Source organism: Pyrgilauda ruficollis, unplaced genomic scaffold, assembly GCF_017590135.1.
Source record: "Pyrgilauda ruficollis isolate IOZ18807 unplaced genomic scaffold, ASM1759013v1 scaffold25, whole genome shotgun sequence".
Taxonomy (NCBI): domain Eukaryota; kingdom Metazoa; phylum Chordata; class Aves; order Passeriformes; family Passeridae; genus Pyrgilauda; species Pyrgilauda ruficollis.
In genome coordinates this window covers 7,182,129-7,208,530 of record NW_024523822.1, presented here as the reverse complement: position 1 = coordinate 7,208,530, position 26,402 = coordinate 7,182,129, and the positions used below count along the sequence as shown (strand labels likewise).

General features: G+C 43.8%; 1 long non-coding RNA gene across 2 annotated transcripts; it reads right to left on the bottom strand.

Annotated features, from left to right (window-relative positions):
* Positions 1 to 1,069: 1,069 nt before the first annotated feature.
* LOC121355421 lies at positions 1,070 to 20,417 on the bottom strand. 2 transcript variants are annotated; one of them, XR_005955417.1, is made up of 4 exons: positions 20,335 to 20,417; positions 14,678 to 14,751; positions 9,986 to 10,044; positions 1,070 to 1,845 (listed from the first exon to the last, which is right to left on the bottom strand). It is a non-coding gene; the product is annotated as an uncharacterized LOC121355421 (long non-coding RNA). The 2 variants fall into 2 exon arrangements; XR_005955416.1 differs by lacking the exon at positions 1,070 to 1,845 and adding an exon at positions 5,626 to 5,742.
* Between the last annotated feature and the right edge of the window lie 5,985 nt (positions 20,418 to 26,402).

Below are 26,402 nucleotides of genomic sequence, written 5' to 3'. Positions count from 1 at the left end.
AGCATCTGGAAATAAGGAGAGAGAATCACTCCCAAGTGATTCACACTGTAGAATTTGCTTTGTAGGCCAGAGTTTGGGATGCTCTCTGCTATCAGTAGCTATTTCTGCAACAGGCTCCAGTGTGATACCATGAATCATTCAGCACCAGTGTTTAGTGCTTTCTCAACAGCCTGTACCCAGGTCAGACCTTTCTTAGAACCCAACCACAATGGCAAAGCTTGCACAGGAGGATCTTCAGACATGAGACGGTCTCAACCTAGAAAATAACCTTGTCCACAAATCTAATGGTGAAGAATTCCTCTTTTTTCTCAGCTATATGTGTGGCATTCCTTTGACAGTGCAGGGACATGAAAAAGTCTATGGCCCTAAACAATGGTAATGGAGTGAGTTAAATGGTAACAGTTCTCCTGCGGGAAGACCTCTTGCAGTTTTTCAATCCCTCTTTCTTGGTTATTTTTATTTAGATAAGTGAAACATAAATTAACAAAAGAATTACTGAGCATTTTGGAAACAAATTTCAAAACTTTATAACCAGCTGATATAGCTGTGTTTACAAAATACTGAAGCAATGAGATTCTCATTGCATTTGTTGAGAAGGGAGGGCTAAGGTATTTATAGAATTTATTTTTCCCTGACCAAAACGATGCTCACAATACATTACACCTCTTGCATCCAGGTATTGGTCTTTGAGTTTTTTTTCTAGATTAATCCCTGGTAGGGTAGGATTGTACCATATCAAGATCACATAAAATAAATTAAACCCTCCTTTTCCACAGCTGCATGCTACAGCATCCATGGGGCTCACTGTTGGGGCCTCCAGTCAAGGCCAGCAATTCACTGACACGACAAATCAGATGGGGACACTGGCAGCTAGTAAGGCACAATATGAAACTTTCAATTCCTGCCTTTTATCATTTAATCTTATCACCTTGTCATGGAGGCAGCATTTTATTGGTAAGCTTTGGAAGTCGGTAAATAACATTGTGTAGAAAAGTGATGTGAATTAAATGCTCATAGAGATTTCAAATACCTCTGCAGATGGTAGAAGCAGGAGATGGGCACTGGAATGTATGCTTTTTTAAAAATTTATTTTGGTTTGTGTTTGGGTTTTGTTTAAACTGCTGCAGGTTGTATAGTTCATTTGCAATTAAAATACGAAAGCGCGAGCGGCCCCAGGAACAGAGTCATTTCCGATTGTGGCAGTGAAAGACAAGAATGTTGAAATTTCAGTAAATGTTATTCACAGCCTCTTACTTATCAAAAGAACCATGCTATTTAGAGGTAACTAATGGATAAAATATGAACAAAGATTAAACTACAAAGGCTAAAAAGGATTATTTAGAGCATTGCCATTATGCAAAATCCTGACATTAATATTTAGACACTCATGAACACTTACATAACTGCAGCTTATTTTTAATGGTCTTCTATCTTGCTTTGACAACAGGCTGACAAAATGTAATTTAGGACTATAAGCTGTGAGCCCCACATGGAGAAGAAAAGCCTGTAATTCACATCATGCCCAGGCTTTTAAGACTTAAGAGACGATAGCAATTGTATGGCAGAGTGCAGCTTGCAGGGCAATATCCACTTACATGCCATTTGAGTACCTCAGGCTATACAAAGTGCTGCAGAGTGCATCATTAAAAAAATAGGATGAAAAGAAGCCAGTTTAGTTACAAGTGAGCTGACATGAAGGCAAATTAATTCATAAAGTAAGAAGAAGAAAGGAAGTCCTGGTTCTGTCAGTCCAGCCACATATCCACTGACTCGGGCACATCTGTGACTTCATTTTGTGTTGTTGATTCATCACGCCAGATTTTCTGTCCTTCCCATGGTATAAAACTGCAGGAAAGGGGTAAAGCATCAGATCAGTATTTCCCAGGCAAATAGAAAGTCAAGCAGAGCCAATGTTTTAAAAAACCCCATGGTTTGTGTGTGCTAGGAAATCAAGGTTATTAGTTAACATTTGTTTTTTCCTCATCCAGCCTGAAGTTAATAATTATTAAGCCTGTTTTGAGAAAGACAGGGCCAGGGCTTGACCCCTGTTAAACATGGATGTCACCAGTAATTAGTCAGGGCTGCCCCTGACGTGCTCCCTGGGAACTCGGTGTGGGTGACAGGCTGTGGAGGTGCTGCTGCAGCACCTGAGTGGCTGATCTGCCCCTGGTTTGCGTTGCTGCAGCTGTTTTTCGCTTGGAGGAATCTGTTAGTGGTTCCCTGCGAAAGACCCTCAAACCCTGGTGTGTGGCTGTGCTCTGAGTTTGGAGGTGAAGCCCTGCTCCTGCTGTCCACACTCAGGTGCTAGGGGTCGGGCACACGGGGCTGAGGACGCTGAGGCCAGGTGGCTCTGCAGAGAGAGGAGCCCCAGCCACCTTGGGGTGAGGGCTGATGATGCCTTGGAATGGCTACCTAGAACAGAGGCTAGACAGAGTTAAAGCAGGTATTTACTGAAGCCTTCAACAAGCCTTATTGAAGGCCTTGGGCAGTGCAAAAGCCTTGCAGAGACTACACCCAAAGTGGACGATGGCCACGAGTTTCTCATACAGATATAAGTTTGGCCTGTTTGCGTATCAGGGGTTAATTGTCCAATTGCAGCTTCAGGTAATGAAGTCATATTCCCCAGTTTGCTCCTCCCCAATTCACTTTTGTTTATACTTTTTGGGGCCTGAGGCTGTGAGGGTGACCTTGGTTCTCAGGCCTGGAAGGATTTTTTTGTCTGACCAAAATGTGAAGAGAGCTTACTAACATTCTATATGGAGTTCAGAGTTAGATGCTAATGCAGTACAGGATTTGAAAAATACAGAAGCTAAAAATTTAAGGCATCACTGATGCTGTTGCTGTGCTGGGGCATGTCTCAGGGTGGCTGGCAGGGTGGCTTCCCCTTGGTTAGACCTCTCAGGGGCCAGTGGCCTCTGACGAGTTGAATGGGAGTCCCATCTCTTTGCTTGTCATGGTATGTCCTGGTTGTCTCCAGTTTTATGGCTGCATTATTTGGCCTTGAATTTATATGCATAAAAATAAGTGTTTATATTCCTACTCTAACAAAGGTTGGCTTTACTGAGAGATTGCAAGCAAGAGAGAGTGAGTATAAAAGTCAGATGAAGACAGAAGATCACAAATGCACAGTCGGCGTACCTGTCATCAGTGAAGGTCTGTTGCTGTGCTACATTTCCAACCTCCTCCTCAACTAAACTCCCAGTGGAGGCTCATGGTGGCATGTTGGTCTGGGTCTTGGACACTCTGGGAGAGACCTCAGACATTGTTCCTGTCCTTCTCCTCCCAGAGCTCATCAGGGAACTGAGCAAGGCTCTGGTTCAGTGCTAGGCTCTCCTTGGCCAAGCCCTGGAGCCTGGGCTGCACACCACCACCAGTGGCCAGCACTTTCCACTCCTCATCCTCTTTTACAGGTAATGAGCTCTCAGCTGGGCTGTTTGCTTTATGTCAGCTCTGCAATAACTGGTTTAATCAACACCTTCGTCCACTCTGGCTGGCTACAGATGGAGGGAAGTAACAGACAAGGTCATTAGCCCTCTGTGTGACCTCCAGGCCTGCCTACCTACTGCTTTCCAGACCAGCATAGGTGTCCTGAACCTGGCTGACACCTAGCTCTTCCTTTTGTTGATGGAGCCTTTCTTAGATAACAGCCCTCTAGAAGGTGCTTTGTGGTCTCACAGCTTTCCCAAATCTCTAACTGAGATGGTGTAGTCCATCCCCATAGATAAAAGAAGCCTGATAACAGTGGTGACTTGCTAAAGAGGTGTTGGCCTCAGTGTCCATGCAGATTGTGGGAGGGAACTGGGACAATCTTAGTGGATTAGTCTGGGATGAGGACAGGCACCCATGCTTTCTGCTGAGGCTGCTGGAAAACACCCTTTCCCTGAAGATATGCTTGAGATTTCCACAGGATTGTATCACTTGGGTCATCCTACATATTGTTTAAGGATCATTCGGGCAGCCAGCCCAAGGGTGTGATCTTAAGATGATATTATCATAGAACTGCTTCCCTCAGCTCCTGCTGCCAGCAGGTAACATGAGCATCTCCTGAAGGACTGACTCTCCCAGATCAAACACTGCTGCAGAGAAGATAGTGACTGATGGCTCTTAGTGGTGTTAATGCAAAGTATGGTGGTGTAACTTCATGAGACTCAACATGCCACTGTGTTAGTGTATTAAAATGACTGTGAGAAAAAGTAACTTCAGATCTGACAGTTGTAATTTCTTTCTTCACTTCTTGCTATAAACTCTTCCTCTTCCATCTTTTTCTGATCATCTTTACTGAGAGAACTTGTGTCTTGAAGACATTTGTAATAGGGAGCTGGAAGCATCCTGTTTAATGTGTGACACTCAAAGGAAGTGACACTCAGTGCAGGATTAACCTGACAGAGGACAGGCTGACTTCGTCCTGAGCTGGAGCAGGCACTGTTATGGCTCTGTTGGAAAAGAGGCATCAGGCAGAAAATCTGGGGAGCCTGAACTGGGGTTGCACACAGAAGCAGCACCAAGTGGTACCAGCTGGGAAAAGCCACATTGCCCTACATGGAGCCATATGAAACAAAAGGGACACTACAGGTTCTCTGCCCATTAAGGGTATTGTAAAGAGAATATCATAAGCCTGGAGGGTGTCTGCCATGTCCCTACCCAGAGGGCTGCTGCTTTGGAACAACAGAGAATGATGAAACAGGGTGAACAAACCATCAACTGGAAAGAAGACTAACATCTCCTTCACAGAAAGTGGAGAAAGTGATTGGGGGTGCCTGCTCAGGCTGTATGAGGATGTCACCTTGGTGTGCAAAGTTTCAACTTCTCCAGACTGCAGGAGGGGCAGGAAATGCTCCTGAGACAGTCGTGGCTGCTGGCGATCTATGCCTAAGAACATGAAGTGATGGTGACATTACAGAATTGAGCTAATGAACTCCCTCCACAATGACACCAGGTAAACCTCACAGGTCATGAGACTGGGCAGCTGCTGTCTGCCCTTGGACCAGGAGCCTAAATCCCACCAGAAGTACTGATTCTGGGAAGGAGGAGGCATGAAACTCTTGAGCCTTCTCTGACATCTTGGGCAAATATGGCAAATTCTGAGGTTTTTTTAATGTGTGCTAGGATTTCTGTTGTGCTAATAATAATATCAGTGACCTTTTGTTTAGGCTGGGAAGGGCAAGGGAGAGGTTGGTGACAGCCCTACAAAAGGCCCACCAGAGCCAGTCACTGTCTTGTGCAGCAGCTCATGTTAGCCCTTGTTAAGTGGTTTTGACTCAGACTCAGCAGAAGCACATCCGTGATAATTCTGTTGCTAAAAGAGGTTTCCAAGTGGCACATCTACAACTGTTTATATTTTTATGTGTGTGAAAACATAAATTTATCACTCCAGTTCTGGATAAACTATGCAAAAACCACAGGTAGAGTAGCTGTTAGCGCAAGCACTTCAGCAGAGTTGGAAAAGGGATGACAAGAGATGCTGGGGACTGCACTCATTTTGCCTGCACTCTGAGGAAGCTGGTTGTTGGTGCTGTTTGTTATGTCAGTGGCATATTCTCAACACAAGGTAGTCCATTAAATATCAGATCACAAATCAATGGTGTGCAAATGCTGTGTGCCACAGAGAGACTTCTGCTCATTTCCTGTGTGAAACTGTTTATTTATTTTCTTCAAAACCTGTAGACTGGAAATTCAGGCTTCTAAATTGAATGTAATTCATCCATCACAGCAGGATAGCCGTCATATTCCCCACAAAACCATCTGTAGTAATAAAAATACAACATAAAACCCAGGCCTCACAGTGAAAAGTCCACTTCATTTTTAAACCTTCTTCTTTGCAATAGTGATACTCTTCCCTTCCCTCTTGCTTACTGGTACTGAGAGCCCAGATGTGTCTGCCACACTGGTTTCATATTCTCTTTGGAATATGAAAAATATTTGCTACCAGCAAACCTGCCAAAGAAGGACTCTTTCCATGATTCAATGGCTGCTTTCTTCTATCAATCTGAAGTTTCAACTTCTCTGTTTATGATGGATTGGGCACCAGAGGAAGGGAATTATTTTGGGGTGCTGCACAGCAAGATGTTTAAAGGATGTTTGGCTGAGGAAGTGTTGATTTGCTGGAGGGTAGGAAGGCCAAGGCTGGGCTTAGACCAGTTGTGTGAGGTTTCACAAGGTGAAGCGATGAGTCCTGCACTTGTGTCACAAGAACCCCAGGCAGTGCTACAGGCTGGGGGCAGAGGGGCTGGAAAGTGGCCACTGGAAAGGACCTGGAGGGGCTGGTTGACAGTGGCTGGATGTGAGCCAGCATGTGGTTGAGAAGGCCAATGGCATCCTGGCCTGTATCAGAAACAGTGTGGCCAGCAGGACCAGGGCATGGATTGTCCCCCGGGACTCGGCAATGGTGAGGCCACGACTTGAATTCAGTTCAGTGTTCAGTTTTGGGGCCCTCACTACACAAAGACTGGTGTCCAGAAAAGGGCAATGGAGCTGGTGAAGGGTCTGGAGCACAAGTCCTATGAGGAGCGGTTGAGGGAGCTGGGCTTGTTTAGCCTGGAAAAAAGGAGGCTCAGGGGTGACCTTTTCACTCTCCAAAACTGCCTGAAAGGAGTTTGTAGTGAGAAGAGAGTCAGTCTCCTTTTTCAAGTAATAATCTATATGACAAGAGGAAATGGCTTCAAATTGTGCCAGGGGATGTTTAGATTGGATATTATAAAAAAACATCTTCACTAAAAGGGTTGTCAGGCATTGGAAGAGGGTGCTCAGGGAAGTGGTGGAGTCACCACCCTTAGAGGTATTTAAAAGACATGTAGATGTGCCATTTAGTTTAATGGTGCACTTGGCAGTGCCAGGTTAGTGGTTGGACTGAATGATCTTGGAGGTCTTTTCCAACATAAACAATTCTATAACTATTTGTTTTAAACATTTCTTTCCTTGATCACTCCTCAGTTGCCAGACCACAGGGCAGCATGGAGCACGGAAGCCCTACATGAGTTTTGTTCCCACTGTGGTCTGCAGAGCAGCACAAATAACCAGAGAGAGCCCTTGCTGTTCAAATGCCTGAAACTTCACTCCTTCCTAAGGTCCTGAACTCAGCTGGGGCATCCTCACACTACAAGCTTGAAGCTTCACAGTGTCAATGGAAATTGAGTCTTTCTGGGGGAAGAAGAAGCCTTTGTTTGCGTCCATGAATGTCCTCTGAGTCCAGTTCATTAGGTTTCCGGTAGGCAATTTTGCCTTGGATTTCATCACAGATTTATCTTGATGCTCTCTGGGTCATTTCCTCGGCTTTACCTGCTGGCGTCAGGACTGTGGCTAGAGGCAAATTGATTCTCTGATGTCCTTGCAAATGAATTAAAAAATCATTTCAAATACAGTTGAGAAAGGTTTTTCAGGTTCCTGTGAACAGCGACCTTTCAATGCTAAATGATTCTGGGTCCAAATCTTTTCCTTGAAAATACCTTGAAAATAAACACTGTCTCATAAAATCATTTAACTTGGGTAAGACTGAATCCATAATTGCTGTTCATAATAAATGATTAATCCAATGAAGGAAATTTTAGCATTAGCTCCGTTTTAATTTTCAAAATAGAAAATTATATCAAATAAGAAAATAGAATTGCTTTTCTAACACAGAAATTACGGGATGGATTTCCCCCTCCTTTACATGCACCTGGAGTCCCTCTGGGTGAGTGTAGGATCTGTAAGGGGAGAGCCTAACTTACAGGTTCAGGTGTAGCCAAACCCAGGCCTGCTGCAGTCAGTAGGATGTTCCCCTTCACTTTGGGATGTGCAGACTGAGTTTTAGATGCACATTTTCCTTTAAAGTAAGCGCACACCAGTTAATTGTTTGTGTGTGTATGTGTGTGTATGTGGACCAGATGCACAGATTTGCAGACCCCAGAGAATTTCAATGCTTTCAAAGGATGTGATGTAAAATTCTGTACACTAAATTTATTTCTTCCCATGCAACTGTGTACAATCAGTTCTAATAGGAACTAGACACTTCCTGCATGTCTGTTTTTTAATGGAATCTGCTAAGTTTTACAAGGGCCATATTTAGCTGTACATCCTCTCAACTGTTAACTGTATTATCCTTTTAAGGAAGTCATTAGCTGCTCACTAAACACTCTTCCTATATTGGTTTTACAATGCATGCACACTGAAATGTGGTTCTCTGCAGGCTAAATAGCTCTCCGTAGTAAAAGAGTGCATATGTATGTGACTAGAATAAATGAGGAGAACCTCTGAAATGTATGGCACAATTAGCAAATGATTCCTTCCTCTCTGCCCTCCAACAGCTCCTAAGACAAACTTCATATTCTTAAACAATTTCCTTTTTTTTTTTAAAGCATCTGATCCCAGGACTTTTGCTCATGCCACCTGGTCATTATATTTCCTGCTACATTTTTGTTCCAACTTGAAGGAGAGAAATTATTTTCACATCCTGACCGGTTCAGCATTTGCAGCTGAAGCTGTTTTATTCCGTGTATTATTCTGGACTAGCTTCTACTTTTCATCTCACACCATTCTGTTATGCTTTGCATGTACAAAGTGGAATCATCAACTTTCATCAACAACAGAGCCTAAAAGGTCTAGTTTAATATGAAGGGGAAATAAAATGAGGAAGATCATAAGTGAAGTCTCCATGAAGAAGTTCACTGTATTTCCTTTTTATGAAAACAAACTGGAGGCTGCCTCTGGCAAATACAAGGTTTGTTTTAATTTAAGTGTACAGGAAAGACCTTACTCCTTGAACCTGCCACAGTCTTGCTCTGTGAAGTCTGTGTAAAGTTTACATGGGAGTCACAAATCAGGAAGAGAGAGCAGTGAAATAAATGGTCTTTACTTCCTATGGAATAATGGTATTGTACTCTGCCAAACTGCAGGTTCGATTTTTGCTGTACCTCTTATTGCCTTGAATAATCAAATGCCAAGAAATTAGAATCCACATTCCTTTCTTTACTTACCTGCATCCACTTCCTTTACAAAAGCAAAAAATAAAGACCCCACCAATTCTTACTTTCCAATGTATATGTTTTTGTCCTGTTTTGTGGCTCTTCCTCCCTTTAACTGAGACTTGTGGAAGTATGTGAACAGGTGCCTGAACAATTTCAAGCATTCCCACATCAGAAAAACTTCCCGTTCCGACTCTGTGAGACTCTGTAGCCCCTGGAGACGGGTCATTGGTAACAGGAACTGCCCGTGGGCTTGCATAATCCACCTACTCTGCTGTTCATTTTGTGGACTTCTCCCACAGCAGTGGTAGACAGCAGAAAAAAATAAATGGCAGAAAAATTATTCTGCATTACATTTTTGAGAATTTTCATGTTTGGACTCTTTCCTCTTGTCTGAGCCTGTCATGGGCAGGTCAAGGATGGATGGGGTCACAATCCCAGTGCAGAAGCAAAATGCTGAGGCATGGACACAAAAATAAGATGTTGCTATCCCAGTTGCCAGCTGGCTGGCATATTTGGAGAAACAATGGGATGGCTGCGGTAGATGAAACCATGACAATGTGTGTGCTCAGAACAGGCAAGTAACAAGCCTTGGGCTCATCCTAGGATGCTGGTGGCATTGTGACCTCAGCATGACTTCTGCTCTGATGTGCTCTAGCCAGCACAGGGGCCAGGGAAGTGGGAAGGAGCTGGTAAGTCTTGTCTTCAGTCTGGCAAAAAGACACCTCACTCTCAGCCTCTGTGAAGCCAAGGGGCCACACCACGTCATTCTTCCCAAAAATGCAAATCCCAGGAGTCTGATAACTGGGAAAATCCAGAGTAAAATGTGAAAAAACTTTTTACAGAGTTTTCCCTTCATCTGCATTTTTAGGAGGTGTGATCAAACTCTCAAGGTTGTTAGCCTAACATTTGGCATCCATTAAAAAAATATTTATTTTCATCGTCCACATAAACAGGATCTTTCTTTTTTTCCCTCCCCTCTGAAAGAAAAAAATACCAGCTGATATGTTTCTAGGAAGCTAACAAGAGCAAGAGAGGATACAAACCTCGATATGTCCACTTCCCACAAAGCTCTGTTATGTTCTGGTGTTTGTAGAACTTGGTCCTTTATGAATGGAAACAAGATAAATTAATTGAATTCAACATGACTTAAAACAAAGATTCCTGGAGAAACAATATAAGAACAATGAAAAGAAAGTGTTTCAATTCTTACAGAAATTATGGAAAAAACCTACTTTTCAAAAAATCCACAAGCTTCAAAAAAACTACCTTTCAAAAAAATCCCCAAGCCTCTTTGTAAAAATAGTCAGAACTTAGTTTTTCAAAAATTCTCCTACATTTTGTTTTGCTCTTTGGAGACTACATCCGTTGGTGGAGCAAAGAAAGCATCAGGATGCCATGTGTGTAGCAGACATGACTCCAGTCACACAGAGGGCTGTCATCTCCATGGTAGGCTTCCAGGGAGAGCCCAGGGGTCTCATTCACAGCTTGCCCCCTTCCCCCCCCCCACCAAAACTAGGCCCTGCAAAAATTTCCTGAGACACACACAGCCAATTTACTTTTAAGAGCAGAAATATACAAGTCACTATTATTGTTATTATTGTTCAATAGGAAGTGGATGCGGAGGGTACGGTTTTGATTAAGGAGCAGTTTGCCACTACTACATGGAGGATTAAATGACTACACAGAGAGTGGAGCAATGGGAAAAACAGTCTTTTTGATGGGGATCTTCAGGCTAAAAGCCAAAGCTTGGTGTTTAGGATAAAGGCAACCCCTGCCTCGTGGAGCTGGTGGGGAAACCACTGTGCACTGACTCTTGGCAGATGCAAAGGATGAGAACACCTTGCTTCTTGACCAGTGACTTCTGACAATACTCCTCACCAGAGCCCTCAGGCCGCTGCAGGCTTGGTTCCAAAAAAGGAAACAAACCACAACTTTTTTACAATGGAAGAAAGTCATGGACAGACTTTATCAATTTGTGCTAGGACCTGCTGATCCATAGACTCATAAATGACCTAGACAGAGAGGTGAGTAGCAAGACAGGGCATTTTCTGATGATAGCAAGTATTAAGGATAGGAAGGCACCCTGCATTTACCAGGGCAGGGTTATGAAGTTCAAGCTGATGCATAAAACACACGAGATAAAAACTGCACATGCATCACCTAGTGGCAATGCTGGTAGGTCTAGACTGCCAATGGTGTGTCATATGCATAACTACACTGCAAATAGATTTATTTCAGTTTATCTTTTAATTAAATTCATGTTTATAAGCTGCAAAACCCAAATACTTCCTGTGGACTCAGAAGGGCTGTGCCGGATGGAATGACATTTTTCAGCTTTGAATCAGATCTAGTGGCCAGTGAAAGAGTATGATTAAGAAAGGCTAAAACATCTGGAAAACAGCTGATGATGATGTCCCCTCAGGGGACATCATCAAAATATCCTGAAAGAATATTTTTGTTGCAGAAGCAAGGCCAGTGTTGCATACACAGAAGTAATTTTTCTTGGGAAAATAAAAAAATGTCCTCATCCAGAAGTTTTTTTCTTCTCTCTATTAAAATTCAGGAAAGAAAAAATTGAAATAGCAATTCCTCCTTTTTCGGATAATGAAAACAAATGCTTACTAATATCTCCATATTTAGACAGGACAGCATACTTGGGAGATGTAGTCACTCATTTGATATCAAGGGTTCCTTTGTTTGCAGAAGCAAAAATAGCGTTTGAACAACCCTCACGGACGCTTGGGCCTTCAAGCACAGCATAGCTTTAATATAAAATTGCAAGTAGTTCAAACTCCCTTTAAAATTTATGTTGAGATTCAGCTCTTTAAAACGTTGGTGGAGAGGCTGGCTCAGGAGGGGTTTGCAGGGTGTTTGGTGTCACCAGCCGGGCTGAGCCCTCGCAGAGCTGCGCCTCTGGGCGGTGCAGCAGCCTCCGCGGGACAGCCCTCACGGGCCTCGCTTCTTAGTTGGACACACAGATAACTGGACATCATAACTGTACATCAAAGCTCCTTCCACAAAGAAAGAGTGACCTGCCGCTCTTGTCCTTAAGGCCCGGACTCATTTCCTCCCTGGCAGAGTCAGACACTCCCTCTGGTTCAGCGACACAGGGCTCGGCTCTGTCCTCCATGGCCATGTGCTCATGGCATGGCACAGAGCCGGCATGTCACCAGCATAGCTGGTCAGGACAGAAGCAGCACAGCTAGACAGCTCCTTGACCTCGGTAATGAAGGGAATAACACCTCAAAATCTTCCTGAACAGTATTTCCACCCTCTGGCTTTCTGGCTGTGCCAATCTCCTCTTAATAGACAGGAATGCATGGGGCTGGCTCCTTCAGCTTAACAAAGCGAGACCTTAGCAGATGCTCTCTGTAAATTCTTACCTGACCATCCAAGGACATGGAGGTCATGGGTCAGCTTCTTAGTCGGGCAGTAGGGACAAAATAAGCTGATGAGTTTTAAGATGGAGCTTGATCCTTTTTGTAAAGGACTTCAATGAGTTGTTGCGCTGCTTTGTAGCAGCCTGGGAGACCCAAGTTCCTAGGAAGCTATAGGTTTTTCTATCTGTATGGTACCAGCTGTGTTCCCAGAGGATGACAGGCAGCATCAAACAGCTCAATCTTGGAGTGTTGTACAGTCACAGAAATGCTGGCCAGTACTGTTTTCAGATATTAACCTTTGATGATGGTGTGTAGTCAGTCATTGCCCACACTATGGTGGCAAAAGGCTCCTCCTTATTCCTCATTATGGGTATTGTCAAGTCGTCTTCTATTTCTAAGGTAGTTTTCTCCACTTCTTTTACATTTCCAAAGAAGAAACTAATGAATCAAATGGCCTTAAACCAACTTTTTTTCAGCCTGATGCTTTTCCATTATGTCTTGTGGTCAGCAGCCTCTTGTGCCTGCCTCCATGGGATTCATTTTTTCCCTCATGGCAGTATTAAGTTTATACAATCCTGCCATTACCTGCTGTGTTTCCAAGGTGAGTCAGGTAATTCTGGCGGGATCTCAGAAGCAGGCATGATTGACTGTAGCAATTTCTGGCACATGGCAAGTAGCACATTCCAGCTTGCCAGAAGCAATTACCTCTTTAATGCAAAGTTAGTCTACATTCAAGGTAAGGGAACTGAGAATATGGCAAGGAAATTGGAGAACTGCAATCCAAAATTTTGTGTAGTCAGAGCCATCTGAGATCCCATGCTGCAAAGACTGGACAAGATATCTAAGGCTGCATCACTTCAGTCCCTCTTCACATCCTCATGCAGTTCTGCTGAAGCCAGGGATAGTCCATGTGGTTTTTACTGTTTGGAGTTTCAGGATTTTTGCCTGAGTTTCAAACAGTTACCAGAATGTAATGGGAAATGTGATCACAAGGGGTCCAGACTTGGTAGTTTTCCTATATAGTTAATAAACACATTTATTTAAACTTAGCAATTTCCTGTGGTCTGCAGCATATTTCCAGAAAGGAAACTCAAGTGCTGCTGTACAACTGCTGTATATAAGCAGCACCACAGAAAGACAATGCACAAGCCACTTTCATTTATTTCACAATTCGGAAGTAATCACACTCCTTTGTAGTCATGTGCTTTTTACTCAAAGCTCTCTGTGTACTTCCCCTCAACACAAAGTCACGTTCTGTTGCTAAAATTAATGCTTCCTGAGTAGTGATGTCATGCCAGAAGAGCTGGTAACACCACTGATTCAGAGCCAGCCGCATGCATCACTCCACCCAGCCAGCACCTTGCCAGAAGAAGTCAGCCTGCCCTAAGGTGCAAGCTGACCCATGCAGAATCCTCTCCCCAGCACCCTACCCAAGGCTCCTAACGATCAGTGGATGGATGGAATGCAGGAGAACAGAGATAGTGATGAAGGTAATCTCACCCCTAGGGCGTTACAGCTGAATTAGGAACAGGCCTGCCCTTAATAGGCCACAGCTTGATCCAGTTAGGATGGGTATTGTAAAAGAGTAGGTTGGCTGGTTGAGAAGTTAGATGGAGTTTGTTGGCTGTGCTGTGAGGAAGAAGGAGTCAGTACTGCAAGGAGCTGCCCATGAGAAATCACCAATAAGGTATGGAGCTTTTGCAATAAGATAACAACAATGATCTGCTTTGTTTCTGGCTCCATAGCACAGCTCTCACACTATCTTTCTCCATAAGAGGTACTCAAAAGATTTGACTTGGCCTGTCCAAGCTGGGTGTAGGACTTGATTTCCAGCCCTTAGTTAAATTCCCACCTGGTACTTCAGTGGTGTTTATTTAAAACAATAATGAACTCTCAAAGCAGTGTAGCATCCTGCTGTCCAAAAGCAATGTGTTTATGAAGAAGAGCATCATCACTCAAGACTACAAAAATAAATAGAAAAGGATGGTTACTTGGGGTATGTTACAACTGGATGCCAGCTCCAGGCAGCTCATGCTGTGCCATCAGACCTTCTCAGAGTCCATCCCTATAACACCGATTTAATCAGTTGTCAGTAATCTGGCTAAAGATGGCCTGTGGGGATGAGTTAAAACAGAGGAAAGAAAACTACAGCAATAAAGGAAAGTGAATCTGAGAAATTATGCATAACAGTAAACAGCAAGAAACCTGGCTCCTCTTTTCAACACATAAAGGGTTATGAAAATTCTGTGTGATCATTACAGGGGTGGAGGGGGGGAACACAGGAAGCATTAAATACTTACAATCCAAATTCCTGCAGATTTCAGCTGTTAATGCAGGCACTGCTGTGTGACTTACCATGTTGCTGGCCCTGGGTGAGCCTACACTCCAAAGTACTGGATAGTCTGCCATGGGGAAGTCTGGGAAGAGATCTAGAAAACATGTTCACAAAGATATTATTTAAGACGCAGAAATTCAAACCAGCAAATTTGTGGCCAGATTTTATCATAATACTTACACTTATTACTTACCCAGAAAACTGACTAATTAACAGTTCTTCCTGTATCGACAGTAACTGAAAGTATTTGTACTGCCCAGGGACTCTCAAATCAAGCTGAAGTTTGAATTTCTAGCCAAGGCTCTTCACTGAGACCTTTGCCACTGGGGGCTTTGGAGTGAAATAATCTCCCCATCCTACCTTGGAAAGACTATCTCTTAATCCCATATCCTCTCTTCTGTTCCCTGTTGTTCCCTGTTCCCACGCCATCTGTGCAGGTGCTGCCACCAAGGCTTATGATTCCTTCCCAGTGGCAACTGTTTCTGATGGGGAACTGATGGGAGTAAGCAGAGCAGGTCCCAACTGAAAGGAAAAATATTGCCCTGGGTGAAGCACCTGAGGCCAGCCCCAGTCTTACCCACACCATTGGATACAAACAAGACCCCTCACTCAGGCTGGCTAGCAGTGGGGCAGGAGCAGGTAAGGTACCTGGAGACTTCCACAGGCTGGTGTGGAGGGCACCCAGCCGAGCAGGTCCTGCCTCCATCCATCCCAGCAGCCACAGGCAGGGTGTGCTCACCCACAGCAGCTGGAGCTGCTCAGAGCTGGGGATAAGCAAGCATGCCAGTGGCCTAGAAGCTGGAGAAATGTTGACACATGGGTGGACTTTAATTTGTGCAGGCAAACTCTAAATATCACTGCATTGAGGGCGATTGCATACTGTTCTTGCTTTTCCAATTAGTCTGAGGTAATTTCATGGGAAAGCGTTTAGAGCCTCAGGTGGGAGTTTTTGGGGTTTTCTCTGAAGCATGGACTGGGAGGGACTTTTAACTGGTTTTTCATGGTTCCCCCAGGGAGCTCCACGGGTAGAAAGTCTGAAGGCTGGCGAGCTTCACAGTGTGCATGTTGTTTTACATACACGTGGTGTTAGCAATGCTATCCCTCCACACACAGCAGAGCACGCTGTCTTTCTTCTGCCTTCCCAAGCCATCACAGCATTTTTTTCTGCTTTTAGCCTTAGAAAAGATTGGAATAATTTCTCTGAGAGCAGCCAGGTTATGGATCTAAACCTCAGTTTCATTTGGTGTAGAAATCCAACCAAAAGGAAAATGGCATTACAGAAAACTTGTCCTCATACAATCGTTGCTGTCTCCTTTTCTTCTCAGGCTTAGGATTTGTACTTAGGTTAACTCTACATTTCTAAATGTCTTTTTAATTTAACAGGGTTGGCAGGGAAGGGAAGAGCTGTCATAAATTGTTTCACCATCCTTTTTTAAAAATTATTATTCTAAATCAAACAAACTTTGAAGGAAACTGTTTTACAAACCAAAAAAATAATCTTTAATGAAACTTGGAGAGCTGTCTTGTCCCAGTTTCACACTGATTTCTGGAGCAATCACTGACACATAAAAATATGGATGTAAAATACTGAAGAGGATCTGGTTCTGGAAAACTTCATCTAACCTATGTAATGAAAAGTATGTTTATATTATGAATGCTAAATATAAAAATATATATAAGATTTTCAGGCCAATATTAATACTCAGAATGTTAAAAGGTGGCCCACTGTGTCCATTTCACACAACAGAAAAATTGATAAGTGATTGCTACCCTTTTCCTCATGCTTGGGTCTGAAATCACCTCCTCTGTTTGCAACGCTTTGGGAGAGGTTGCTTAAGAAGAGAAGGTGTGAAGTAAAGCCCAGCTTGTAAGACATTAACACTTGTTGGCTTCAGAATAAAAACTACAATGACAATTAGATTTGGCCATTGACTATGGAGCAGCTAATCACCTAAGCTAAAATCAGATTACCCAAAATGAAAATCTTGCCTGGCTGCAGCTGAGTTTCAGATGTTCTTATTGTAAGTGTACCAAGAGAAATCACAACCCTGTTATCCAGACGAGGACCAAAAGCCCAAATCAAATACCAGACAGATTAAACTGAGGCTTCCCATGTTCCCTCCCTCCTGCTGAGCCCAGAGCCAGGCACTGCCCCTCCTTGGACACCTCCTGCCAGGCACTGCCTTCAGCTCTCCACCAGCAGCCTCTGAGCCAACTCTCAACACCCAACCTGCAGATCTAGTTTAAAAGATTATGTAAATGCTAACTGAAAACTTTTTGTCTCGTTGGTCTTGAGCTTTTCCACTCTGTGTTCACACATTGGTTGCAAGATGGCACATAAATTCAACAACAAATTTTATCCTCTGCTGGACAGGCATGCTGCAGAGATGGTGCAATATCATGTTGGCAAACATTTAGGCTCCTTGGCATTTTTGTAAATTTATTAATATTCAGCCAAAGTTTGCAGAAGGGTTTAGCTAAAAGGTCAGTGAAAGAATATCTGCATATTGTAAATCTAATAATCAGAGAAGACGTAGTTTGTGTAAATTTGTAAAAAAGCCAAAGTAAACACGTTAAAGAAATTGCTCATATATCTGAGGCTAGGAGTGGAGTAATAAAAATAGAAATTGTGTACATAGGACCTATTGTGGTATAGAAACTTAACCTCAACATATTGATTGAGGCAGTTCTTTTCCCTGAATTAATATATGCCTACAAGTGAGTATTTGTTTTAGGAAAGTTAAACAGAAAGGCCATGAATAAATATAAAGGCTGAGATGAAATAGCCATCTGGACTACATTAGCCCAAACTGCATAATTGAAGCAAAGAGAGCATACATCCTTTGATCCAGTCACGAACAACTGAAATGAAAGTCAATGGGCAATTCCTCTTATCTAATCATTGGAGAAGAGTTTGCAGCACATGTGAGTAAGAAGGACCACTGGAGAGATCCAGCTGGGGCCACCTCTGCAGCAGGAGGACCCCAGGTGCACAGCCACAGGTGTCCTCGTGTCTGGTGCTACATCAGGGACAGGACTTCAGTGCAAGCCCTAGCTAGGCTTATGTTTAAACTGCTAAATCTGTGTGTCCAGCCTTAGCATCTCTGCAGTTTCCACACAATTAGCAGCAGAACCATATGGCAGGGCAAGCTTGAGCTTGGCTCTGTGCAGCTGGAAGAGGTGGGGTGGCTTTGCAGTGCCCCATTCAGCCATGGTGGGGACACCCAGTGTCCCACAGTGAGCAAGGGTGGGTAGCCAAGCAGGGAAACACCAGCCCCTTTGAATGCAGATTGGCCCTGCCAGAAATGGCATGGAGAGGGGGCATGCAGTGTCGTACTGCTGCCTTGGAGTATCCTCCATTTGGTTAAAGGTGAGGACATGGGAATGGGATTGCCAAAAAATAATAATAGGAATGACAGCCTGTACTTTCAGAGCTTGAATTCTGTCTCAGCCTTTGAATCCAGGGCTGGCTCTGGTTTTTGAGGTGCACAGATGCACTTAACTCTAAGGTGAAGGAGCAGACAGAATTGAGGTCTTTGAATAGGATTTGTAACCTACAGTTGAAATCCCAGCCAACTCCTGTATGAGTTATAAACTGATTAGTTTATAACTCATACAACTCCTGTATGAGTTATAAACTAATCAGAAACTGCCTTCAGTAAGCTCTGCTTCCCTCAGCACCTCCTTGCCCAGGCCATGAACAGCCCATCAGGAAGGCTCTGACTCTTGCCCCCTTGGTGAAAGATGTTCTGTTTGTCAGGGCTGCCAGTACCCCTGGTCCTAGACCAACAGTGTTGTGCTGGCAGAAGTCTAGAGTCTAAGCCATCAGAGCATAGGAAACCTTTTACTGCTGTAGATGGTTTGAGAGGACCGCATGGGGTCACAGGGAGTGGCAGGGGGCCAGGAGGCAGAGGCAGCTGCTCAAGAGCCAGGCAGGAGTAAGATGCCTGTTGATTTGGTGGTGGGCAGCACACTGCCTGAGCGAGGAGACAGCACTGCTCGGGAAAACAAAGCTTGCTGAAGGCAGCTTCTGATTAGTTTTTTGCTTACTCAGGAGCTGGCTGGGATTTCGACAGCTGGTTCAACCACAGTGAACCAAACTGTCTCCTAGCAGAGCCCTGTCTGGAAAGGGGGAAGAAGAAATTTAGTTGAATCCAAGGAAATAATTTTTCAAGATCCCGTTGTCAACTGCCAGCTTCTTGAATAGCTTTTCCATTTCTCCTGTGCTCCTCAGTTCTGTGCCTGTCGTTAATGTGTCAGGTTTGCAAACAGGCAGAATGTAAAGTCAGCCCTTCTGTGCCGAGAACAACAGCTCTGTGGCCAACAGCATAATATTATCTAATAATCTTTCTTCATTATTTTCACAGAGCAAGGGAAATGATATGCAATTGTTCACATATATACACACACACCTACATTACAACCTGAAATATTCATATGGAGAGTTTTTCCATTATTTCCCGAACTCAAGCAGAAATTTCTTAGATGGGTTTGTCTGACTGGCGTTATGTAGATAATGTTATAGTTTTTAAAGGATTGAGATGATAATTCCAGAACAAAATGAAGTAATTCTACAGCCTGCTGCTTTTGAGAGTGGGAAAGTTTTAAAAGTTAAATTTTCAAATTCTTGAAAATCTCTTCATTGAGTAACTTCCAGACTGAGACAGACCCTGTCCAACCAGCTCTGTTATGCAGTGGCAAGACTGCCTGAGTAATTGAGAGATGTGTTAGATATGGCTTTCTTAATGCTATCAAAAATTATATAATGGGTCCTGGGACATACTAGTCATGATGGACTAGTCATGATGTTACCATGTCTTTGGTAACAACCACCAGTCAAGTGAATGTGTGTGCTCTCTTCCAGTTAGTTAGGAAGGCCTGTGTGCCAGGCCATTATATCCAAAGTACAGACCCAGCAGTGCAGAAAGGGCAGCTGAAAAAATACACTACGCCTTTGAATAACAGCTCTGAGTCCTGTCAGCTCCCTTATTTAATCCAATCTCCAAGCTGGAAAATAAGATGAAACAAGTTTTCTGTCAGGGACTGCATCACCTGCTATTCTGTCCATCCCCTCACTGGAAGATATCTTCCCTTTGTCCTCAACAGTGTGGAAGAACACTTTTTTTTTTTTTTTTTTTTTTTTTTGCCATTTGCATTTCACCATATTAAATGAGTAAAACTTGCACAAGAGTTCAGAAGAAAAGAGGATGCCCCGTATCCCCAGCACTCAGTCTTTCCCACGCAGCATGGCCACCCTCCTGCACTGTCCATCTGCCAAGTAAAATTCAACATCTTGGAGACAAATGGGAAGGGGGAAAGATTTTTCATGAGAAATGGTGAGTTTTCAGAGCAAATACTATATTCATATTTGTCAGGAACAAAAAGTACCATTTATAGCAACGTGTGGCTGAATATAAATGAGTTTGCACAGCTGAGTTAACTTTAACCCTGCTGGGGAGGAAGAGATTTAGCTTAACTGGAAAACCCCACATCAGATTTCTCCAGCCACAGCCCCATGCACTCCTGTACTGGCCCTTTTGGTCACACCACTGCAACCTGCCAGCAGCCTGAAAGATTTGTAAATGAAACACCATACTCCAGGACCAGGGGAAAGAAATACAGTTGAAGATATTTTCCACCCCATCGAATCCAAGCCCAAATGCATTTGCAAACCTACCAGGAAAGCCCTCAGTGCTCTTACTTATCCAGACTTCATCGTGGTTCCACGAAGTCTGAAAATGAAGTCAGGGTGACCCATCTGAAACAGGAAGGATGAAGTCAGAGGGCGAGGCAAACAAACACAATTGCTACCTTTTGTCCCATTTCCAAGTCAGTCTCTCAGGGTCTATAGTTTCTAATTTAGAGATGTGGCTTCAAGTTCCTGCTCTGACCCAGCTGTTCCTAGAGGTGTTTCTGATGGAGCTGGCTGGTTTCTTGGCCTGCTCTTGCACACACAGCACCTCTGTCCCCCCTGAGGTAGCCAGCTCTGTTGCTTGGTGACAAGAGCCTGTTTCACTCCTGCAGCCTCCCATTCAAGCCTGGTTTGGGGCTCCCTGGTAGGACTTCCCATTGCTGATGTGGAGCTGAGTGTGCAGGCTGGAGAGAGGATGTCTGCATGGGACAGTGGCTGAGTGTGCCACTTGCTGCCTCCATGCCCTGTGGGGAAGCCCAGAGACCAGGGCTCTCTTTGATGAGAGTTGAGCTCTGCCACTTTCTTCATCATTTGTCAAGGAACAGCTGGAGATACTCAGGGCATGCTGATGTGGACTACTATCAGTCAAACACAGGCTGCCAGAGAAAAGATTAAGGGATAGAAAAGAAGGGGGAAACAATCTCTCTGGGATTTGTCCTCTTTCCACCCCGTGCATGTTGCTCTAGTTGTTTCAAGGCCTTGTACATGTGCCTGGCTGCCAGCTGAGAGCAGGAGCAGCAGGTGGGCTGTGACATCCTGCAGTGCTAGGGGTGTGAAAGCTCCAGAGCAGAGCAGGACAAGAGGTCCCAAGCTTTCCAGGCATGACTCTGGCTGGGCCCACTCAGGAAGGCAGCAGCTGCTCTGCAAGGAAAGGTGTTTGTGTGGCTGTAGGCTGGGGGAGCTGAGATGAGATGTCATCCCTGTTGAGCTGGTAGGTCTGATGTTGCTGGAGATATCGAGCTGTGGCACCAGTCAAGTGTCACAGGCACCAAATGACAACCTTGCGTTAAGCAACTTCTGCCCCACAGTGAGAAACAGATTTAAAAGAGAGCATCTCCAGGATAGTACATCCTCTAGTTCATCCTTTGAATCAAAGCTAGTCAGTTGTGGGTATAAATAGGTAACCTGAGTAACTTGGCCTTAAAATTCACATGGATGGATGGATGGATTCACCTTCAATAAAACTGCCCTGGCCTTGGTGGCCTTGTACTGGATCAGCAGCTGTCCACATCTGGTTCCTGCTTGCTGACAGCTGGAAAGGCTGAAGCAGGCTGTGATTCACCTAAGAGTTGGACCGGATGATCCTTGTGTGTCACTTCCAACTCAGAATATTCTATGATTCTGTGATGGAGGAGCTTCTCCAGATTTTTAGTCTGTCCAAGGCCACTTCAACATCAACCAATTTCTTAAAGTACATGCAGTCCCTGGAGGGAAGGTGGAGCCCTGGAATCAGCAGGGGAGCTGGCAGGCACATGTTTAGTCCTTGATCCCTGAGCAAGAGAGTAAATACAGGACAGCAAAGAAAAGTTTTCCACAGGAAAAGGAAAAAGGGAGGGGGAAGAGTCAACTTGCTCACATTTTTATATCGAGATGAACTTGTCAGGAGCCATGAAACCAACACTTCACTAAGAAAGCAGAAGCCGTGAAGGGCTCATTTGCTGACAGGTTCAGTCTCCTGTGGCTGGTGAACTCAAGATCTACAGGGAGGTGAAGTACAATCATTTATATTGTTCAAAAAACCACTGGGCTTTATCAGAGCCTGCCACAGGAGTAGAGTCACCTACAGATCTGGGAGTGTAGCTCAGATCAATGGCAAGACTAGAAAGGAGGGAAAACTTCCCTGGGGGGATTGAAAGCAAAACAGCCCCTCAATCTTCAAAGGCAGCTTAGCAAGAGACACAGATCCCACAAGCTGACTTCTGCAGGCACTGCTTATCTTTTCCAGTGCTGGAGGTTTCACACTTTAAAGACTCTCTTCCTCTACAGTGCTCACACAACATCAGTATAATATTATTTCCCCCTCCTCCCTGGTGTCAGTCATGGTCTTCCAGTCTCCCATATGTCTTACTCAGATCACAAACACTGTTTGTGGGCTCTTCTGCAGAGTCACCCCTTCACATGGACAAACAACAAATAACTGCAAATCATTCCCAAGGTTTGTTTTCCCAGTGCTGCCAGATTTTTCCAAGACATTTTATAAAAACCATGCAAAATTACTTGTTGTGACCCATGGGCAGCAATAGCTCATGGCAAGGGAGCTGCAGCCTGCCATTCTCTCCTCTCCCATACGCTAAGGTCTGTGTCTGTCTGTCTGTCCTGCTGTAGTCTGTCAACCCACAGCCCCTGGCTTTTGGGCAGTCAGGAGTCTGGCCAGAGGTAACATGGGAAACCAGGCAAAAATCCTGCTCTTCACCCCTTCACAGGCATCCACAAAAATGGTACAGATAGTAGTCCTGATATGTTACTTGTTTTCAGAATGCTGTCATGGTCTGGGAATGCACAGCTCTGCATCTTTCTAAGTCATCCTTCCTCTAAAGAAAGCTGAAAGCCTGCTGTTTTGCATGTCATGTGCAGAGACAAGCAGAACAGACTGGGTCCTCTGCAGAAAAAAGACAACACAAGAAAATTAGTAACATTTGGGGTGATTTTACCCAACCTGTTAAGAGCTGTAGTTCTGACAGAAGATAAATTGCCAGTAGCTGAAGATGGCATAACAAGGAGAGCCTGAAATATCCTATATTAGCATGTATGTTGGCTCAGTAAATTATCTAATTTCTGGTTTTCTATCTTTGGTCCCTGCCTATCCACAGCACTGCTTCATTCAATAATAAAATATTTTCTAAATAATGCTCCAAGCCCAAAGACCCCACTCTGGGTAAATTAACGGAAGTAAACAAGCAAGCAGCTAACTGGAGCTAATTATATATCTGCCAGCAGCCTTGCTTTTAAGCACCTTACAGGTGAACATTTTAATTACTTAATGTGCTCTATTGTTCTTGAATTAGATGTAAGAAAAATAACATTGATCCAATCCTTTTTTTTATTTTTACACACTGGAGTTGGAAGGCAAGTGGCTTTGTAAGGGGATTATGCATGCACTAATCCTCTTTAGCTATGATAAAGTTCTCTGCTTCCTAGTGAGGTTGTTTAACCCTCTTCTAACAGCTGAAGGGAGCTGGAGAAGATGAGTTACAGCTTGGGAGAATTGAAAACAGAAAAAAAGAAATGTTTGTTTCTTATATTTTGACAGGCTGAATATTGCTTATCACACTAGCAGGAATACAGCCTCTAATTTAGCAGGTGCTGTAAGAAAACAAGTGAATGTCATTCCAGCATGGAACCCTTAGTTTCCTTTTTTATGCTGTAATGGGCTCAGAGTATCAGCAGCATCCGAAAAGCACACCATCAGGAAGAGGGGTGACATGTAATTCCCATCTCATCAGATGGAATTATCCATTGCTGAAGTACAGTATTCCTGCATCTAGAAATCAGCATCATGCTGCGAGGACCAATGAGGAAAAGAGATGGATGCCTCAAATCAGTGGAGCACCGGGAGCATGTACCTGGACTCATCCCTTGCAATCTGGGTGCTTGCAGGAAGTGATGCCAAGTGAAGAAGGCTGGTGTAGCTACACACCTGCTCTCAGCACTGAAGGCTCCTTTGGAGGTCACCTGCATCTCCAGAGAATGATCAAACCATCTGCAACCTCCCTTCCTCTTTGAAGATGCCTATAGAATATTCTTGACTGGCAAGGCAGCCTATGGGGACTCTGCACCTAATTAAGGCTCTTCTGTCAATTGTCTTAAGTGGAGATGAATCCAGGCATCCCATCCTGCTGGTGGGAGAGGCTGACTGCTGAATGACAGAAAGTGGCATGGCTGCTGAGGGAGAAGAGTGAAAAGTCATTGTTAAGGGAGCAGAAGAGAGGCTGATCCAGACTTGTCACCAGGACACATCTGTCACCCGCTCAAAGCTGAAGCCTTGTGTGGGACCATTTTAGATGGAAGGATAGAGATGAGCTAGGAACCCAGCTCAGAAACAAAGGCTTTATTTTAGTTCCTTTTTATTTTCACTGTAAAGTGGCTGTTATCCTCTTATCAAGTTCAAAAAGTAATTAGTCCTTAATGAAAGATCTCTGATGTGTCAAGGCAGAAGAGCATGGCTGATGGAAACAAGCACCAGGGTCTGACAGGCTCAAGAACAGTATTTAAAAAGCAGAAATTGAAACTTTTTAACCTGGTACAAAGACCCTTGGGTCATTATCTCTTTAATTCTTGCTATAACAAAACAGGGAAAACACCTTCATGCAAAGATCAGCTCACTCAGCAATTACAATAAATGCAAAACCAAAACCATAACCATGTGGGCCTTAAGGTCCTGGTGTTAGTGGCAGGCCTTTACCAAATCATCCACTTTCACAAATTACAGTTTCTTCATGCAGGAAGGTATTGGATGCCTGGGCAATAAACCCACAGCAAACAGGTTTCTCTGGAGTAGTCCACCCAAGAGCTGTGCACAGCCCTGCAGGTGGGGTCTCACCAGAGCACAGCAGAGGGGCTGAATCCCCTCCCTTGCCCTGCTGGCCACTCTGCTTTGGATGCAGCCCAGGTGACATTTGGCTTTCTGGGCTGGGAGCACACATTGCTGGGTCATGTCCAGTTTTTCGCCCACCAGAACCCCCAAGTCCTCCACAGGGTTCTCAATGAGTTTTCCCAGTTTGTATGCAAGATCTTCTCCTTTGCCCTATGTGTGTTGATCCACCTTTAGCAAACCCTACTTTTACATCAACAGCCAAGGTATTGGTCAGAAAGCTCACTGGAAAAGGTAGGTAAATTGAAGGAAGCCAGTGAAACAAAATGAAATGAAGATCAGAATATAAGAATGGAGGGGGTATCACCTTGCTCCTGTTCCATCTTACATTATATTTTCATTTTTAAGGACTAAGAAATGTGGATAATATTTCTGGAGTTACTATACAAGCCCTTTATTAGGAAGTCCCATGGTAATTTTCAGGTAACAGCATGGAACCCAAAGGTCTGGGATTTTACTATTCTCTTTGTATTCAGCTTCCTGAGGAAATGTAGACAAGTGACTGACCCTTTGTCCCCATTTCTGTTCTTTAACGTGAACTTACTGGCCACTCCCCCATCAAGTTTGCAATGACCTATGCATTGTTCCAAAGAAATTTCTTCAACATGGAAGTGGTACAAGAAAAAAAACTCTACAGCATGAAAGATCATTACTGGTAATCATGTTACCATCCCCGTGAGAAGCACTGGGACTGAATGAACAGTGTGTGCTGCCGAAACCCGAAGTCACCGAGTGGAACATTTCACCCTGAGAGATATTTTGGGATGTTTAGAGAACATGTCACCAGGAAATTGCAATTCAGCTCTATCTGGTTTCTCCACCCCAACCTCTGTCCTGCTATTCCAGATGCATTTTAAATGTGGGCAAATGGAATGCATAGATGTGGATTTGGGAGCCAAATATGGCAAAGTCAGCAAAAGGGCAGAAATAATAGTATTTAAAAAGTTATAAGCATCATTTTGCATCACCTACAACCCTTACAGCACATAAATAAGAAAAAACACAAACCCAAATGTCTCAGCTAATGTAATAAAAGGTCTTGGTTTTCTTCCAGGTTATTTGATTAATGGAAAAATATGACTCTCAGCAATATTTTTCACTGTATTCTTTCTCCTCTCCATTAAGTACTGAAGTCAGGCTACAAGACAAACCAATACAGGCTTACCCATATTAGTGGCTACTCCATGTAGAACCAGACTGAGAAGAGCAAGGACACTGGTTCCTCCTGCAAGGAATGATTGCAATTTCTTCTGCCAGCTGACCATATTAAAAGTTAAATGATTTTTTCCCAATAGCCATCTAGCATTAATAGATAGAAGTCATAGTAATTGGTACAAGTTGGGTGCCTTGTTGAGGTTTGTGACCAGAAGGATTTTTCAAATCTTTAGAAAAAATGACACTTTAAGGAGAAATGGGAATTCTTTGCAGATGGTATGAAGTTTTGAATGCTTGCTGATAAACA